Source organism: Tympanuchus pallidicinctus, unplaced genomic scaffold, assembly GCF_026119805.1.
Source record: "Tympanuchus pallidicinctus isolate F22 unplaced genomic scaffold, pur_lepc_1.0 scaffold7, whole genome shotgun sequence".
Taxonomy (NCBI): Eukaryota; Metazoa; Chordata; class Aves; order Galliformes; family Phasianidae; genus Tympanuchus; species Tympanuchus pallidicinctus.
In genome coordinates, this window is record NW_026294791.1 from 3079312 (window position 1) to 3093354 (window position 14043).

The 14043-nt window shown below is 44.4% G+C and overlaps 1 long non-coding RNA gene across 1 annotated transcript; it reads left to right on the forward strand.

The window, feature by feature from the left end:
• The first annotated feature begins 6756 nt into the window (after positions 1–6756).
• LOC128072520 (uncharacterized) lies at positions 6757–8615 on the forward strand. The gene is made up of 3 exons (XR_008202323.1): positions 6757–6819; positions 6940–6989; positions 7435–8615. It is a non-coding gene; the product is annotated as an uncharacterized LOC128072520 (long non-coding RNA).
• The last annotated feature ends 5428 nt before the right edge of the window (positions 8616–14043 follow it).

A 14043-nucleotide genomic window follows, 5' to 3' on the forward strand; every position in this document is an offset into this window, starting at 1 on the left:
GGGTACAGCCCCGCATGGGCTGTCTGAACCCACTCAGTCCATGGCAAGCAGTCCTAAAGCTACCTCCCTTGCAACAGCCCTGGAAAAAGCCAGGAGAAAGCAGAGATTTCATGCAAATGGAGTGAGTTTCTTCAGGTTTGCAAAGGCTTAACCACGGGCAGAATTGGGCTTGTTGCCTCTGCATTGTTTCCCCAGCCCATAATTTTGGGGAAAACTTAAGTTTTGAATTAATCATTGACCTTTAGCTTTGAAGAAAAACAGAAATTCCCTGTGAAATTGCCAAAAATTAGAGTAACAATTTGTAATTGCTTCATTTTGCTCCCAGAGACGCAGGTGCAGCTGAGCCTCCAAGGTGCTTTGCACAGCAAGGGGGTGGGCTGTTCTCCAGGGAACACTGATCCAAGGCAATAAGGCGGACAAAGTGAGCACAGAGAACACAGGCAGGACTGACAAGTGGCACACGGTGGGACACAGGAGGCACTCGCTCCCTGCCCTGCGCAGTGCATCGTGACACCTTGCAAATAACAAACCTCCTCCATACCACAGGATACCCAGACCTGGTGCTGCTCCATGGAGCAGTGGGCCACGTCCTGATGTCTGGCTGCAGTGAGTGATGCTGGTGGAAGAGCAGAGCCAGCGGTTCTCTGCCCAAGAGCACAGCTGGAAGTAGAGCAGTCCAAATGCACCAAAATGGTGAATATTTCCACCTCACTCTTTTTTTCTTTTTTTTTAATCTCATTTGCCCAGTTTTGCATTTTGGGGGCTTTCAGGCAAATTCAGTAAAAATCTTCATCAAAAATAGTGTTCCATTTCACCTCTGAAAGTGGATGAAAATTTCCTCTGTAAGGATGGAGAATTTGCAGACTCGCTTAGTGAAGCCCAAAAGTTTCACTTCAATCCTCACTTTTTATGTTTCTAAATTTGTTTTTTAAAGATCTCTGCATCGGTGTCGAACGATTTAAAATTCCTCTGGCAAAGTACAGTTTTATTGCTCCGGAGCTAGCATAAAGCTGAATAGGTGGCTGTATTTCATGCAAGGAGCTGTGAAAGAGTGCAGCTTGCAAATGGCAGTAGAGCCCAGAAATTGAACTCTAGCCTTTCTATTCAGCGCTCTTTTTATTATTAAGTTACAGAATAAGTAAAATGTTACGGGGACACTTTAAATCTGCACTTGTTTGTACAGCATCCAATGAATATGTGATGGGGAAAGAAGATGAAATATGTGGGGATGCTGGAAGTAAGGGAAAGATTGGGCGTTGAAGGCTCAGGTATGGGAAATTACGGTATAGAGCAAAATCCATAATTCTGGCCTGAAGTAGAAAACAGCTTTGGTGTGCTCTCTGGTTGTGGGGCACCTTTGGGGCAGGTGCCCTCAGTCCAGTGGCTCAGGGGGTGGGGGAGGCAGCATTAGCCAGGAGCAGCCTCCAATGCAGTGAGAAGTATGTTGCTTTAAATCTGAAGATCCCTTTGTGTTCTGATATATCCTTTTTTTTTTCTTTTTTTTTTTTTTCCCCAGACTTGAAATAAAGTGGCCTAGGATTGAATTGCACAAAACTTTGTCTTGTGCCCATGAAAATGTTGGGACAGGTGGCAAAGACAGGTGAGAGTGTGGAGCTATCATTTGTTCAGGCGTCGAGGTAGGACCTGAAACAAGCTGGGGTGAAAGATGCCTGCAGGCTACCGTTAACACCTCCTAATGATAAGAAGACCAAATGTCTGGCTGATGTGTCTAAATTAGACTAATGAGGCTTTGTTTTGAAAGGCCAAGAAGTTTCAGCTAGCTAAGGTTCATTTGCAGGACTGCAGCTTAATGCAGGTGGCTTCTGGTACAGCAATAATCTTGCTGTGTTTCATTATGGCTCTTTGAGCTGTCATTTTAAAAACCCATATATATCCTGAACACAGCTCTGAGGTCAGATCTGTACATCCTGTGCTCCTGCACACAGGTTGGGCTGTAGGAAGGCTCCTCTCCATGAAAACCATATCCCTGAGAAGCTCACTTTTCCAGCTCCTATACCAATCTGCTGCTTTGCCCTGGCTTCATGATTGTCCTTTGATTGCCCAGGTGGCAGGAGGTGTGCATCCGTATGCCAAAAGTGCTGAAAAGGAGTGGAAAGGTCTGACCCCACCTGCTGCACTTTTGAGCCTTATTTTCAATGTATTTCAGATTTCGCAAATTCATTATAACTATTTTTTGCCCTGCTAGCTTGAGAAAATAACACCGAGTTACATATGATTGCCTGACAGCAGTTTTACATGCAATAGCTGACATAAGGCTGTTCTTTAAGGAGCTATTGCCTGCGCTTTTCCTTGCCCCAAATGAGGAGCAAGTGACCAACGAGGTGCCAATTTGTGTTGTAAAAACCCAGTTTTTGTTTTTTGTAGGTCAGAGATGGATGGGTCTGAAATACTATGTAGATGGAAGAAATCAGCAGTGCAGAGAGTCCCAAGAGAAAGAGATGTCCCCCAAATAGGCAGCTGTTTCTCTACCATGAAAGTGAGTTGGGTGATGTGGGATTTGGATGGGGCACCCAGCCTGCCAACAGCCATCTGGGCAGTGGCTTAAGATACGGCAATGAAAAGATGACATGGAGAGGCGCTGAGGCTGGAGCCTACAGTGTAAAGGGAAACACGCCATGGATGAAATCCTGCTGCTTAAGAAGCATTAGCAGACACTCAGTTATCATCAGGGGACTTTAGCTTTTGTGGCATCCAAGATAGTTGCAGCTGTGCATTCAGATGGTGGCTGGAGAGGAGCAATAAGGAAACCACATCCGAGGGGCAGAGGAAGCCTCAGGGACATCAGAGGTGCCTATCCTCTACCTGTCCTGCTGAGCAAGAGTAGCCAGCTCTACCATTTGGCCAAAATCAGAATTAGGTAGAAAGAAGTGACAGTGCTCTGTGGATATCTGTTCCTTTGGTTCTCCTTTAAGTAGTAGGGTTGGGTTTTGATGCAGTTTGTTTCTCGTGCTTGTGGACATGTAATGCTAGGCAGAGCTTTCATTATTGGGGAGCCACAAATGAGAGATGAATAACACGGTTAGGTGCCAATGTTAGCATTGGCCCTGGATAACGATCGTGTCAGTAACCTGCATTAATTGCTCATGGCAAAAACAATGGGTTGGTTTTCCCTAGTTACTGTAATTACAGAGTGAGTCCAGTGGAAACAGTAGTAAAGTATAATTCACGTATGAGTAAGTATAATTATGTTGTTACTTGTTTCATAGTTAACAGGCAATTGTTGGATATATACATATGCAGTTTATATGTCACCATTGTGTGCTGGGTGGCTGGGAAAAGCCTGGCTTTGGAGTATGAGTAGCATCTTCCCCTGGTGTTGGAGGTGTGACAGCCTCTGCTCATCCTTTTGGTTGGAGGAAGTGATGCTTTGTCTCCTGACATTTGGTCCTTGGTGCTGTGGATAGTTTTTAGAATGCATCCTCCCTTCTATCGGCCTCTGCTTCTTCCTACTCCATGTTGAGGTGGCTGAAACATTTCTGGTTGTCCAGTGGAGTTTTTTAGTCAAACACCATGACAGAAAGTGCTCATAATGCTGGTGAGGATGGATGTGCGCACTGACAGTTGCTGCTAATACTATGGGGTTTTTAAAGACTAAATGTAGAATCTGTTTGGATCATATGCTGAATCTGCTAAATCATTCTGAAAGTAATGCCTCCTATTTATTTCTATGGAAATTATGATAGATACAAAGAACACGATAACACTATTTGGTAGAGCAAACTCTCAGCTACAGAACTCTGCTTTTCAACAGAGTCACTATCATTAGCTGTGTATTTTCACCAGAGATGAACAAGAGCCTGCATGCCGTGTTCATAAAAGTCTGCATGGAACATGGCTTGCTGTGGAGAGCAGATTGTGTTGGGGTTTTTTTGTTGTTTTTTTTTTTGTTTCTTTAATTATTTGGTTTTTAGATTTTTTTAATTGAAAGAAAAAAAAAAAAAAAACTACTGTACAAACTTAAATTTTCCAACAGAAAATTTCAGGTTGGCTACTGGAAGATTTGATGGGGGCAATCAAAACACAGCTGTTCTGGGTTGCTTAAGGGTCACACCAACGTGCTGAACTCCATTTGCTCACATCGATCAAGCCTCAGGTGAAAGCCCTGATCTGAGAACATACCATGATGTCCCGCTATATGTCTCATCAATCACACGACAGTTATGACTTCATTTTTCTTATGCAAAAAAAAAAGAGCAGCATTTCTGCGTTTAGCTGAAAACAAGTGCCAGTTAGCGTTCATTAAATCTATCAAATCAAATCAGTGAATAAGAATGAAAGAGTGAAAAGTGTTCTTTAATAATTGGGGTGAGATGGCTGGGATCGTGATTTACCCCTACCTAAGGAGAAGGAGTTCTTTCTCCAAGCATATCCTTGTTTTTCTGCTGGATCTTGGCTGTGAGCTGGGCAGGAGGCAGTTCTCATAGACTCACAGCAAGGCTACTTTGAGGCTGTCAGAGTTTTGGCTCTCAAAGCCTAATGGGGAGTCGGACTAGATGACCTTTAAAGATCCCTTCCAACTCAAAGGATTCTATGATTCTAATGTGACTTTGCCCCTGTGCAAATCCAAAGTATCACTGGTCCCCAAAGAACTGCTCCGCTGCTTGATCAGGGTGGGTGTGATAGGACACTTGCCATTGTGCCTGCTGTGTTTTCAGCAATTTTCAAGGGGCAGTTGACTTCTCCTAAATTTAAAATGTATTTCTATGGAAACTGTGAGGCTAGAAGAAAGATCTGAAAAAGTTTAGTACAGTGTTTCAGAGCAGCCAAGAGAATGGCAATAGACTGACATGCAATGATGTGTGGGATGCTTAAGTGTCTCAAAGGGCGGAGATACAGGTGGAGGTGAAGAGAAGCCAAGCACTGGCACAGGGGGGTGGTGGAGTCACTGTCCCTGGAGGTGTTCACAAACTGTGGGGATGTAGCACTGAGGGAAACAGTCAGTGGGCATTTTGGGTTGGGCTGGTGGTTGGACCTGGTCATGTTAGCGGTCCTTTCCAACCATAATGATTCTGAAGTAATGAAGGTGATAATGAAGGTGAAGGCAGGAGAAATGGAGGATACGGCCAGCCTGCCTGCATGCCCCTGCTCCCCTCACGTGACCATGGGCAGATTCTGGTTTTGGAAAGCAGTTTGGGCAAACTGGAACCAGGGAGTCAAAATGGAACGAGATGGTCTCAGCTGAGTACATTTGCCTTCCAGACAGAATCTGTATTCATTCTAGGCTGTCATAGTGAGTGCTTTGCTTTCTCTTCATTGCAGGTCAGATTGTCTGGAGAAATATTCCAGAGGCAAAAAAGCATTTCTGTCCATTGGTAATTACAGCAAATGACCAGTTCCTTTCAATATCCAGCATTGCCCACTGCAGAGAGCGTTCAGTGCTTCTTCCAGCAGGTCCATCAGAGCAAAGCACTTTCTTGCACAGCAGAACCTCTCCCTGGAGGGAAATACCAGCACATGGAGGAGCAAACCCTGCACAGCTCCCTTGGTGCAAAGTGTCCTTGTCTGGGCACAGAGGTCGGCAGTGGTGCAGCAGTGCCTGCACGGTGGCTATTTCCGACTGCCATAAAAATCTTTATGTCTCTGTGATCAGGATTCAGTAATGCAAATTTGCTGTGTCAAAAGAAGATGCCTCTGTAAATGAATTAGTACGAGAAGAACTTCTTATTTAAGAAGTGCTGACTCTGCACTCTCCCCTGTGCCCTCGCTTTTAAAATTGAAATCTGGGTTTGCTGCTTGCTATAATCTATATTTAGATACTTGTAAATGAAGTTTTGCAGTCACATGGCCGCATTCTTTTATGGCTTCATGAAGCTGCTTTTTTCACATAGCAGAGATTTATACTTTTGCGTTTACATATTGCAGGTGTTTCCATAAAAGCTTGGGACAGCCACATTAAGGAAGATGGCCTGAAAGAAAACTGTGCAAATTATACTGAGCACACCTAAAAACATTGTCCTGGGGCAAAACACTGAGCTCACTGCAGAAATGGGGGACCTGCTGACAGGTGAGATTAATGGATGTAGAGCTTTTGGGAGCACCTCCTCCAAGCAAAGCATGGAGTCATGCGAGGGGACAGCATCCCTTTTGGGGTGTATCTGTCTTGTGTGACCCATAGAGCTGCAAGTCCCCAGCAGAATATTTCAGTGTGCCAGAGAGTGCTGCAGTGCTGAGCTCATGCTATGTAAATGATTGTCTGATGAATTATGTGCTGTACACACTACAAACAAATCCTGTCCCGACCAGCCCTGGAAGAAGAGATCACATTCTTGCTGGTGTGTCCTCTGCTCCAGGAAACTTGCCAGGAGGTCACACCATAATTCATGCTCTGCTGATGCTTTGTAAAAGTTGCAGCCTGTGCTGTGGCTGCTGTGCTGCTGACCCCAACATCCGTGTCCCCCTCTCATCCTGGTGGCTGACTGCATCCCCCTGCACGGCCATGGCGAGCCCAGTGTGTACACTGCCCCTCCAGCTGGAACAGCAGCACAGACACCCATCAGCTCAGGAGCAGATAAGGGCTCTCTGCTTTGAGGCTTCCCTGAGCTGGCTCAGCCCCTGCTATGCCCTCCTGCCCCTCGTGGCCTGCAGCTCAATAAAGAAGGCAAAGTGATAATTCATAGGGTTTCTCCTTAACTAAAGAATTCATCCAACCAATTTGAAGAACCTGTTTCCAATAAGCAGTAACGACCTAAAGCTTATCAGCACTTAAATTAAGCTGGTTCAGGACTTGCCGTAAAGCAGTACTGTTGCATCTTCCTGGAGATAGAGCCTGAGAACCAGGAGGTTTTCTATAGTGAAGAGGTAGGCTGATGGTATAGGATGGCAGAGGAATTTCAAAATAAATTAAAATAGGCTAAGATGGAGTGGTAGGCTTGGGGCAGAATGGTGAAAAAGAGTTTGGTAACGAGGGTTTCCTTCTAGCTCCGTACAGGAAGATCCCCAAACAAATCCTGCTCTTGGAAAAGGCCAAGGTAAGGTGCAGAGTGGGGCAGGAGGGCAGGTGGGGTATAAGCTGCTTGCCTGGTAGTGCTGCTCTGATTTTTTGGAGGTTTCTGCTGCCTTGGAGGTTCATTTGGGGGACTGAAATCTCTAGCCTGTGTGACCCAAGTGTGGGTCAAGAGTGACACCCTGTGGACAAGTTCCTCTTTTCCACGTCTCCTCCAAGATTTCTCTCCTGCTGCTGCACTTTATTTATTCACCTCCCTTACGGCTTTCTTGCTCCCCAGCCCCCCCTACTTGCACACCTTTGTTTGCGCCCTGCTCACGCAGGTGTTCCTGCTGCAAGCTCAGCCAGCACCAGGCACTGCAGAGTGATCAGTGTTTCTCACCCCTAAAAAGTGAGGAGATGACGGGGGGAAAAAGCCCCCAGTCCCCATTTTGTTCCACTTATTTATTTAATTTTTCCCTGTGCTGCAGTTGGTTTCATCTGTACACCTCTGAGCCCAGCTGGCCCTCCTGGCCCCCATCGGGTGCCTCTGCTTTCCTGCAGTGCTTCAGCTAACCCTGGTTCCTCTGCTGTGCAGCTCATCAGCTGGATCGTGGTGCGCTTCTGGGGCTCGTAAATTGAGCTGCTGCTCTCAACATTTGGCAAGCATGAGCCCAGACTGTCTGTTGTTGCACTGGGAGAGAATCTGCGTGGGTTTCCCTACAGTCACCCTCATGCCCTGGGTGAAGATTCCTGTCAGAACACAAGAATTTGTCCAAAAAAAAAAAAAAAAAAAAAAAAAAGTATTACAGAAACTGCTTCTCCTCTGGTCACCATAAAGGACCCTTCCCAATCTCAGGCCTGTTTGCTGTGGTTGGACTTCACTGTCCCCAGGGAGCAAAACCTTGTATCCCAGAAGAGGCTGATTGACACCAGCTGACAACCTGGCCATGCTGCTTCCAAAAAAAATAAAAAATAAAAAACCTAACAAAGGCACTGCTCTATTTTAAGCTGCAAATAATTCACTTTTATATTGGTGAGAAATTCCTCATCACTCATTTAGTTACGTGGGTCTAAAAGAAACCATACTGTTTTGGCATGCCTGTGTGCTGGGAGTGGGAAAGAAGGGGGGTGTCAGAACCCTTCCAGAAGTTTTTGTCCTTTCTTACCATGGTGGTTTTGCCCTGCCAAATCTGCACAGACCTATATATATCCAAAAGCTAAGGCGGGATGGAGATTCCTTAATGCCTGCAAAAGAAGCAAATATAAAGGCAGTATTTTTTTGTTCCAGTGGCATTTATATGTTGTCATTAACTCTGCTTTAACTGTTGTAGTTTAAAGCTTTCAGAAAACATAGCTTCAGCAGCACCAACTACCACATGTTTTTGCTGACAAGAGATGCAGGGTTTGCCTGGACAGCCCATGTAGTTTCTCTGCCTTTTCCATAGTATTCAAAAACCTGGAGAGGAAGAGATCCCATTGAGCAAACAATCATTATTGCTGTTCGTTTGCCATTTTTGGCAACGTAGGCCCTAGTGTAGCATCAGAGAATCCTTAGAGTTGGAAGGGACCTCTGAAGGCCACCTAGTCCAACACCCCTGCAAAAGGCTGCACCCTTGCTAGATTAAGAGCTGTATAGCTCAAGTCTCTTATTCCAGTCACTGGGACTTTGTAGAACAATATTAGGTCAAAATTAACTGAGTTTTGGGGATGAGCTGTTTTTCCAACCATTCTCGTGTCCCACTATGTGTTGTGTCCCATGCTTTGAGATTAGGAGGTTGCACCCTGGCAGGCACTGGAAACAGAAGGCACAGAAGGAAACAAAAAGGCTGAAAAGCTCCAAAACAGATCTGCATTGTCCCTGCACTTACTGGGCAAGAGTGGCCAGGTGGTTGTGTTGAATTCAAATAAGCAAACAGTAATATGAAGGTTGTGGCAGTGAAAACTGGAGGTGAGAGACCTCAATGTGAGCATGAGAAAGCTGTGCCTTGTCTCCAAGAGTGACCAATCCAAAATTCCTTTTCCTTTAGGAACAAAGATTGTGTTGTGGTGGGAGGCGTTTCAAATGGCTCCTGACTCAGATTCTGCTCTGCTTGCAGAAAGGTGCCTTCGTGTCTCCATTTGGTTTTACATGGTGGGAGGATGCAGCTGTGTGCTGTGGAGCAGGTGACATAGTTCACCCCAGAGATGGCTGCAATTTGCAGGAAATCTATTGCTTGTAATCTTCATAATTGCATCGGATGTTCATGCTAAAGATGTGCAGCCCTGGGTTAGCCTCACGACGAGGGCCTCGGGGGGAGCTTTGCAGTCATGCAGGAGCTCAGATATGACAGCTATTGGCAGAGCTAGAAAGAGAGTCAGACCGTAATGGTCCGTTTTGGAATTTAAATTTGGTGGATTTGAGGTAAATAACGTAACTGAGCTGCCTGGTTTTCAAAGGATGGTTTTCTTCTTTGGAAAGTACAGTATGTTTTTGGAAAGCGTACAGGCATCTTTCAGGATGGAGGCCTCTGTGCAACAATCAAGTTTTTACCTTTTAATTAACAAAGCTTTATAAAGAATTTCAATTCAGAATTACTAAACAAAGAAACTATACAAGCCCCAGATGATATCTAAACAGTTTCCAAAAGACATTAAAAAAGAGAAAAATACCAGGCCACATGTTTTTTCTTATGTCTCTTGAGTCCATTTATTCCAGACATCTGACATGCAATTCAAATTTCCAATAGTTTTAGGTAACCATGTCCAATTTAGAAACCGCAGCCTTCAGCTAAGCCTACCTACCTACAAATCAGTCTAGAAAAGCAGAGCACTTGCTGATACTATGCATTTTCAGATTTGCAGAGCTTTGTTATGTGTGTGCCATACATACTTGAGTTTTCTGGCTCTATGCAATCCATTTAGCTATATTTCATAGACTTGTAGTCAGTGGTCACAGTCAGATAAATTATAGTTCCTAATGGAGGGCTTGTTTGTGCTCTCAAAGAGTAAAACCACTATAAAATTGATCTCCTCTTTTGAGATGCCTTTGACAGGGGCTGTCGTATGGCAGTTCAGATGAGATGGAAGCAAAGGGCTCCCTGTGGATGGAGGACTAATGAACTTTATTTCTGGCTTGGAGACTAGGATTGAATTCTTAACTTCCCGATGCCTGAGCTTTCTTTTCTCAAAAGTGGAGACTAAGGAGTGTCTTCATGATGGACAAATGCAAACTTCAGAGGAAATCCAAAGCTTGGGTGTGGATAAATAATGTCTTACTGTGTGCCCTTCCCTAATTCCCTGCAGCAAACAGCTGGGTGGTGTTTTCAGGGCATCTTAGATGATGAGGCAGGGAAGGCATGGGACACCACAGCTGCATTAGGCACTGGTTTCCACTTCACTTTTCTCACTTTGCTCCATAAAACCCCGGTCATCCACCCCCAGCAACCTGATGGATGTCACCTGGAGAGGTTCCTGCAGAGGTCATCATCAAACATCTACTCTTTCAGGGCCCTGAGGAAATTCTACGAGGCCAGGTGTTACTTCCCAGAGAGCATGGCTGAACAAAAATTATGGAGCAGTTTCTCTGCTGCTAAACTCCAGACTCAGCAGAGACTTTGTCAGCCTTGAGCAGTGAATCCTATTCGGCTGGGAAGTGGCCGTCACTTCATCCTGTAATCTTTCATTCGTCTCATCTATTTTTATCTTTCCAGTTCTCTTTCCAGTGGGAGCGCTCATAGGCAGTCACAAACTCTGCTACTGGGGGGAAAATAGGATTTGAAACAAATTTGTCGCTGTTAATTTCTTTCAAATTGTTTCATGAGTCAGAGGATGCAGCTCTCAGTGGTGAAACATCTGTTCATCTGCAGCATAAAGGCAGCCTCTGACACGGTGACTGGGAAGAGGCCAAGAGTGGAGGAGACGAGCTCCGGTAGGGATCAGGAACTGGGAGGGCAAAGGAGAGAGCTGGAAAAGTCACCTGCCTGAGCATTCTGATACCCCCCGATGGTATTATGTGCGCATCCCTTCCAGTCTCCTGCTTGTGGAGGTGACATGGGCAGAGGCAATAAATTTTCTTACAGATAATCATAGAATCATGGCCTGGGTTGAAAAGGACCACAATGCTCATCCAGTTTCAACCCCCTGCTGTGTGCAGGGTCATCAACCAGCAGCCCAGGCTGCCCAGAGCCACATCCAGCCTGGCCTTGAATGCCTGCAGGGATGGGGCATCCACAGCCTCCTTGGGCAACCTGTTCCAGTGCCTCACCACCCTGTGTGTGAAAAACTTCCTCCTAATATCTAACCTAAACATTGCCTGTCTCAGTTTAAAACCATTCCCCCTTGTTGCATAAGATAAAATGAAGAAAGCTGAGGACAGAGGAAAGAAAGGCTTGTCATGTCTGTTTTCAGGATAGCCATGGACCATCCAACTAGCCAAGGGCATGTGGAAAGAAGGGTGATTTTGATGATGTTGGAAACCAGCAGTGCCAATTGCCATTCTTTGACTCCATTGACAGCCAGACTCATTGGCTGGGTGGGAGTTGTGCTGCTATTCATCAGCAGGCCCTTAAAGGCATGGTGTGCAGAATTAAATGCATTCTGAGCAGACAACAAGTGGCCAGGTTATGGCTGGAGAGCAGGAACACAGCAACGCACTTTCTTCATCCTCTTTTGCTGTATATCCAAGGGCTGAGAAGCAGAGAGAGAAATGCTGAGTCTGCTAAAAACTGTTCAGATACTTGTGGGTGCTTGGAGAAGTTGGCTTACAATTACGAGGCCATTCTCTCTGCTGGCAAATTAACAACTTAGGAAAAATTACAACAGGAGAGAAAAAGAAAATGAAAAAAAAGACATGAAAATTCTGCTAATGAAACAGAACAATGAAAATCAAAGCTAAAGATGGAAGAAACTGAGTGGGCCCCATCCAATTCATTCCCTGCTAGGCTGGATTTCTGCCTATAGTAATTTATGCCATAGCCTTAGAAGTGAAAACAGATTTCATTTACTACTGAACACTACTACTCTGTGCAGACAGAGTTCATGGCCTTGCAGCATTTCTGAGGAGGTACTGTAGGATTATTGCTCCCACTTTGCAGATGGACGAGGTAATGCCACTCGAATTCTTTAATTTAGGCTCTGGTGATGGGAAATCTGAATGAAGACTGGGGTTCCTGAGGGCTGTCTCCTTGTCTCCTGTCACGTTGCCTAGCCACCTTGGGAAGTATGGAGATTGCAGAGGTACAGTTAAAATTGGTGTTTGTGTGCATGAGGCACTGCTTGAAGGTCATTCCCTCTGCAGGAGTTTGTTATTCAGTGGTCTGATGGGATAATCAGGTGGAATATACTCCTCTGATAGATAGAAATCAACATTCAGCTTTAACTAAACCGTAAGATAGAAGAATGCTCGAAATTCTGGCTTGCTTTTCCTTTCTACTAGTCTCACGGCATCAAAGTAGAGCTCAAAGGAAGGCTGCTTCTACCCTATAGGACTGGGATGGTGTTGGTGGGCCTCTGCTTGCTCACAGCACCACCTCTGCCACAGTCACAAACTTTCCCCAGGGAGCTGAGCCTTGAGAAACACACACATTCTGTTGCACAAATGGCAAAAAGCAGGTAAAATTAGCATTTGGAGGAAAGTTCTTGTGGAAAAAAACTATATGTTCCCTGAGAGCCAAATGAAAAAGAAAAAAAAAAGCTCTCAAACCCAAGCTTGCAGAGTCTGCTGTAATTTATGATATACCATATGAATCTAACTATAGAACTTCATTTAAAAATTTTATAAAGACTGTAAATCTACAGTGAAATGTTCTAGGGACAATCTGCTGGCAGTAACATGCACTCTACAGACTGACCTATGGGAGAAACTGTTTGTCAAGGGCTTGATCCAAAGCCCGCTGAAGACAATGGAAGTACTCTCATTGACGTCAGTGGCCTTTAGATCAAAAAGCCCCAAAAGCCCAACACAGAAAAACGAGTAGTAAGGAGAAGCAAACCACTGTAATCAATAGACACTGCTGTACGAGGGTCTTTAACAATAGCTTAATGGGCTACAATGAGCTTCTTTGGACACTTTTATTTTGCGTTGTATATAGCTTATAATCTTTATCCTGAAACTTCTAATGGAATTTATCTCACTGGAGAATTTAGGAGAACATCTGCTGCAAATGATGGGTAAAGACATAAGCTGTTGTGGGTGGGGTGAGCCTCAGGAGGTTCGCAGTTTGGGTTTGGCTTCTGCTTCGGATTCTTATCTGAACTATACAGATCTCCTGTGGCTGCAAAAATTGGACTGGAAATCACAAGAGTATGAGACTTCTTGTGAGATTTCCAGCACTTTTCTTATGGTTTTGACTGAACACCAGATGTGGAAAAAATATTTAACAAAACTGGATACAGTTTTATTCGTGTCTGGTTCTAGAAAGAGATGAAGGTTCAGGAATCTAATTTTATCCTTTCCAGTTTCACTCATTGGTTAGATTAAATTGTAGGTTAAAAAAAAATAAATAAAAAAAATTGCAATTTAGGCCCAAAATTTAGCTATTGCAACCAGTCCCTGAAGAATCGTTCAAGTAGATGAAATCCTAAACATTACATTGATCACAAACAGAATTAAAACCGTATGCCTTTGGCAAGTGGAGTGCAAAGAATGATCAGGGTGAATGGTGACCATTAGGAAACGTCCACTAATATTCTTTCCCTTTCAGAATTATTTTTATTTGCTTTCCATAGAAATGCATTTATATTTTTGACCCTTTCCTGCCCACTCCCACTAAACATCCACGCTCATAGGCTTTGCCTAACACTGATATTTTAAAGATTTTTTTTGTGCAGTTGAGCTTATCGTGTGAAAACTTAAAATTGTACACCTGACCATAGAGTTTACTTTTCATCAAAGAGACTTTGCAGCCTACTTTCACAAGCCTACAGGACTTTCTGGCTGTAACGCCAGTACTAGATCTCACTAAGCAAAGGCAAGTTCTTCTAAACCATAGGCTTTATGTGTTTCTGTGGATAACTCACTAGCAATGCAGTTTACTCTGATTGCACCACCTGTTACACTTGCTTTTAAACTGAAGGTCTCTCATCAGAGGTGATTTTTTTTTTTTTTCAAGCTAAATAGT